Source organism: Microtus oregoni, unplaced genomic scaffold (genome assembly GCF_018167655.1).
Source record: "Microtus oregoni isolate MIOR12 unplaced genomic scaffold, Mior012 000053F_ref0000044, whole genome shotgun sequence".
Taxonomy (NCBI): domain Eukaryota; kingdom Metazoa; phylum Chordata; class Mammalia; order Rodentia; family Cricetidae; genus Microtus; species Microtus oregoni.
In genome coordinates, this window is record NW_024543829.1 from 6,758,734 (window position 1) to 6,764,733 (window position 6,000).

Consider the following 6,000-nt stretch of genomic DNA (forward strand, 5'->3'; position numbering starts at 1 on the left):
TGTCATTCAGATGAACTAAATCATGAACAGAATGTTCCCGGTGGGAGTAGAAATGATTATTCACTAATTATGTCACCTTTTATCTTTGGTGTTTCACTATTAAAATCATTTCTAAGATCAGAAGTCAGATCCGATGTGATTGTTTCAATTGGAAAGGTCTAAAATAATTGTTCATTGGAAAATATCTTAGCTTAACTAGCTCAGACCACATTATAAGTGGCCCTCCTCAGAATCCTCCATCTGCCCTCTGGTAGAGACATCGCTGATGATCCTGGTCTACGGCCGGTTATAGAGACACTAGTACACACTCTCTGGGGTGAAGGTACATGGGTGATTTCCCAGAGCATCTATATCCTTTGTCATCTTTCCTCTTTACCCTTTCTACAGATTGAGGGTGAAGACTTCCTTCATTTGTCTTCTTAAGAGCCCAGAAATCTTGGCCAAATCATGATTTGTAAGATTAGAAATTACATTTATTACCACATTATTTCTATGTTTTAGCAACCTGTAGTTGCTCATCAATAGATAGATCATTATATGACAGAACATACAAAAACATTCACCATTTGGTATTATGTAGCAGTTTATCCTCCATAGGTATTCATAAAATACATGTATGAAAATCTGATGGAGTTTGTAGCACATTTTATGCCTAGTATACCTAATCCTCGACTTCCAGCTCCAACACCACACACACACACACACATGTGAAAATAACCTTTAAAATGTGTGTATAATGTGCCCAATATTGTTAACCTGTCCAGAGAGATGAAAATGCTGACATAAAATCCAGGAAATGACTGGGGAAAATTGATTCATTTCACAATGTCTGTCTTAATTCTAAAAATTACAGAAAAACAGCACATAAATTTGAATCATATCTTGACATGAATAATTTTTTAAAGTTCTTATTTTTGTAGGGGAATCATATAGGTATCCTTATAAGGGAAATGAAAAGAATATTCATTCCATTAGGAATATTGACCAGTATGATTCCAGAAATCCTAAACATTGCCAGCAATTTTGCCAGTTCTTGGATGCCCTTCAGAACTTGATGGCAAGACTCTACTGCCAATGCCATTATATATTTGAGCTGTAGAACATGGAGAAATCAAGCTGGTAGGACCTAAGATCATCATCCCTACCAGGAATAATCATAGATCCAGAAGGTACTACGGACAATACTGGAGAAGAAAACCTGTAATTAATCTCACCCAGCTGTGATCACGGTGAGCTGCTATGAAGAGCAGCATGGAAAGACACATCAACTGGGGCATGAATGTAGTGGCAGAAACCAACCACTTTCTGAGTGGATTTAAGGCACCTATACCTAACACTATTATTGGGCGAAGAACCGATACAGATCATAGACCTGAGAAAGTGTCTATTGCTATTATTCTGCTAAATGAACATAGGACAAAACCAATTCCTAATGGCTTATATCCTTATACCTGTAGACTAAGGAGTCTCTCAGTCCTTATTAGAGGAGCTTCTTTTGCTGATTAATAGTTAGATGGCGATCAACACAGGGAGCCACAGCTAGTCAAGGTGCAGAGGAAAAAAGACTGCAGAATGTAAAGTCTTAAATGGAACCCATATGCCATACTGACTGCTTCACATGTCTAGAAACCACTGTGATACAGGGGACAGAAAGATTGTAAGAGCCAGAGATGATAGACAATGAGAAAAAAAATGGTGTTTTCTGGACACGGCAGGGTAGCTATACATAAGAATTGACAACAGTTTTGATAGCATGCACAGGACCTATATAAACTCAAAGAAGACTATATCCCATCATGGAAAGAGAAGATGGGCATGATGGTCCACCCCTAGATGAGGAGCTGTTAGGAACTGTTAGCTGGTGGGATAGAGAGGGTCAATTTTCTCTAAGAATGTAGCCCTGATAGATTGACCTCTGCCTAGTAGAAGACTACACATCCAAGAATATTTGGGCACCACAAAATGAGGCAACAGCAAAAGGACATAAAGATGGGTGAGGGAAGAAGTAGATCGGGGAAGAGTTAGTGGAGGGAGAGTAAAAACAATTAAACATTATAAAAAAGTCTCAAAGGGCTAATAGAAATTTTAAATTAACAAAAAATTGCCTATGCCCCAAAGAATATTCACTATTTTCTGTGACTTACTTCCTATAATTGAATAACCCTGTCTCTTCTACTCATGAGTGAGGAGCTACTGATAGGGTTAAATGAAAGCCACAGCTGCTTTTGTTGAATTGAAAGGTGCAGGTGGAAGACTCCATTACATCAATCATCGGTGACAGATTTAATTTCTCTCTTAACAAGATGCTGCAGAAATCTTTGATACCATCTAATTAAACCACTTTATTTTGCCACAGTAATGAAAACAGAAAATGAGAAAACGAGAGTTTAACAACTTAATTACCCATGTAGATGTATATGAGGGGCATATGACGAATCTCAGCCCGACCGTGGGCCATGAAGGAGCAGAGTGCACCAGCTGTGTTCATTGCTCTATCTTTAACCAGTCATGTGGACTAGCACAGGGATAATATATAAGAAATGTATATTGGATGAATGAAATACTACAGAGTAGACTATTTTAATACATTTTTTTGATATTTTCCAAAATTGCAAAAGTCTAAGAAATCCCTTCAATCTCAGATATGTTTTTTTTTGTCTTGGTTATTTATTTCTAAATATAATTAAAACTGTTGTCTTCGGGTTTATATTGCAGTGAAGAGACACCACGATCATGGCAACTCTTATAAGGGAAAATATTTAATTGGGGCTGGCTTACAGTTTCAGAGGTTTAGTCCATTATCGTCACAGCAGGATATGGCAGACAGGGCAGTAGGCAGGCAGGCATGGTGCTGGAGAAGGAGTTAAGAGTTCTACAACTTGATCTACAGGCAGCAGGAGTCTGTGTCCCACCAATCAGACTCGAGATTATAAAACCTCAAAGCACGCCTCCACCGTAACACACTTCTCCCAGCAAGGCCACAGTTACTACAACAAAACCACACCTCCTAATAATTCCATTCCCTGTGGGAGTCATTTTCTTTCAAACCACCACAGCTGTGTATTAGAAAAATGTGGCCCAAAGAAGGCGTGGCTAGGACAATTTTTCTGACTCCATTTGATTCTATCAGATTGTTAAAGTTAGGTGAAAAAAATATTACCTGTCAATCAAAGAAGGAAACCATTCGATCTGCATCTCCATACAGAACAAGAACAGAGCCCTTAGAATGTATTAGAAAATGTTTTACTTGGCAATATGGAGAAAATGGTATCCAACCACTGAAAAGCAAACTGAAGCTGGGCAGCCATGGACACAAGATTCAGATAGTTATTTGACTGCCTGGGTGTTGGTCTAAGATTTAGGACTGAAACTATAATCTCCCCCAAACAAGGAAGACCCTGTGAATGTCACAGAGAAAAGAAAATTGAAATTCTAGCTAACCTAATCAGAGCTAAGAATTGTATGTGACCTAAAGGAACTGAACAAATGAAAACACAATGAGGTAATTGTTCCCCAAGAAACTGCCTGTGAACAACTCAAATTATAAGTAGGTTAAATTTTTGCATAAACTTTGGGTTCCTCTAGGACTTTATTCTTTTTTGGTAGCACTTTGGGCAGAGCATGTTCACAGGAAGAAGCTGAAGTGCTACCCTCAGCATAATGTACGAGTCGGTAAGTAGGGACAAATACAGAAGTGTGGGAGATTGATGAACCCCACCACTGCCGCCAGTCTTTTCATTCTTCCAATTTATAGTTCAGGTTCATACTCAGACCCCAAAATTCAAAATGTTCTTATTTCTGCTAAGCATAAATTTCCAAGACAAGTTTTAAATTAGAATTTTACAAGGAACTGTTGTAGAAGACAAAATTAGTGGCTCTATCTAGAGGAATTTTTATAGACATATTGTAAAATTTAGTGATTTAAAAAAATGTATTTAAAACTGTAATGGATCATTGCATAATCCAGAAAACAACAGAAATTGGAACACAGATCTTTATTAATCCTAACATGGAAATAGGCATGGGCACATAAATCAAGGGCTCCGTTGAGGAACAGCAGCACATGAATGGTCTAACAGCTTTTCCATTTCATTCTGTTAGGAATGATGGCCAATCTTCTGGACAGCCACTCTGTCTTCCAAAGGGCTTCAAGCAGAGCCGATACAATGAGGGACTAAGACATGTTGATTATTGATGAGGCAGACGGCTGCAGCAGGCGGGTAATGATCTGATAAGGTGTACCTGAAAATAGTGAGCACTGCCACAGAAATTTAAGATAATTTAAAAGGGAAACCTGGTGCCGTTGTTTTACCATTGTCTCACTATTTGGAGCTGATCCTTTATGTAACTGAAATCCTGGATCTATCTACTCATTTTTGCTCTTTCCGTAGCTGTGGGACAGCCAGGGCAAAATTTTCAGGCTGGCATCTAGAAAGAAGTAGAACATGGAGATTTGCTCCACACCTTAAACTATCTGACTTTGAAGAGACTCCTGGTCTGGGCGCTATGATTTAAGGAATCTAACTTGGTGTTTTAGAGGACAAGCATCAGCCCAGCTTGACAGTGAGTGCGGCTCTACATGACTCCCTTTGGCAGCCCTAGCTTCTCCTCACAGCTGTGTGAAAAAGCCCTGACTTGCTCTTCGGTTCTAGAGAGAGTGGCATATGTCTACGCGCATGCCTGAAAGAGGTTTGGAATCAATGCCCAGAGTAGAAATGTTACAGTATTAACTGAGATACAGGCTGGAAAGAGAGACTTGAAGAGAAAGGTAGATGGAGTTCATAGAGCAGGATGGAACACCTGTCTGAGCAGACTTGCCTTCATATCTTCCTCACTGTTGCATACTGGAGTATGGACAGGGATCATTCTTAGAGCCTGTTTGTTGTCTGAGGACTATAGCTGGATGAAACAATCAAGCTAGCTCAGTGGGAAGGATAGAAAACCGGCTAACGGAGAGCTAAACACACATTGGTCTATTTAAAGTAAAGCATATTTTCAATTCTTTTTGAGCTGGAAAAGTATCTTTCCAAAACACGGAAAACATATTTGTATTTTAACACTAGGCTCCATTAAGTTAGTGAAAAATCAGCAAGGATTAAATATGAAGTGAACTTGAATAGTGTGTGTATGTAGTGTGTGTATGTATGTGTGTTTTTGTGGGTATGCAGAAGCTTGTGGACTGGTGTACATCCGCCTGTAGTATAAGAAGCCCAAGGACAACTTCAGGTGTTTTGCTTCAGAAGGTGCTATCTATCTTTATTTTTCTTTCTTTATTTATTTAATTAGTTTATTTATATGTGTAGAGGTGTTTTGCCTGTCTGTGTCTGTACTTCTGGGCATCATGCGAATGCCTGGTACCCACAGAGGCTAGAAGAAAGCATCAAAGAATTGTGGGTTCTGGGAATTGAACCTATATCCTCTGGAAAAACAACAAGTCCTCTTAACTGCTGAGCCATCTCTCCAGTCCCACTTATCCTTCCCAGTGAAGGACTTGTACGTGTATGCTACCTTGCTTGGGCATCACACTTAGGTTCCCATTCCTACACAGAACTATTGTGTGTGACTATGCGTGGGTATGTGCAAGTGGGTACAAATGTCCACAGAGACCGGAAGTGTTAGATCTCCTAGAGCTGGAACTACAGACAATTATGGGATACCAAACATGGGTGCTGGGAACTGAACTCGGGTTCTTGGAAAGAGCAGTGTATGCTCTTTACCACTGAGCCAACTCTTTATCCCCATATAATCTTTTGAAAAGGGTGTTCAGATAAGTGTCATAAGGGGCATAGTTATGAGAGAGCACTCCCACTGTGATTTATTGTCCAGTTTATTTATTTACTCATGTATATTAGTGTGCTTCTGATTTTTTAGAGAGATATTTTGCCTAGAATGACTCAGAATTTTGGAACATCACCTGAATTTTTTGTTTCTTTGATCTTTGTTACCCTACCAAATTCTGTGCAACAGATTTCTGACTTGATTACATTGGGGGTCTTCGTT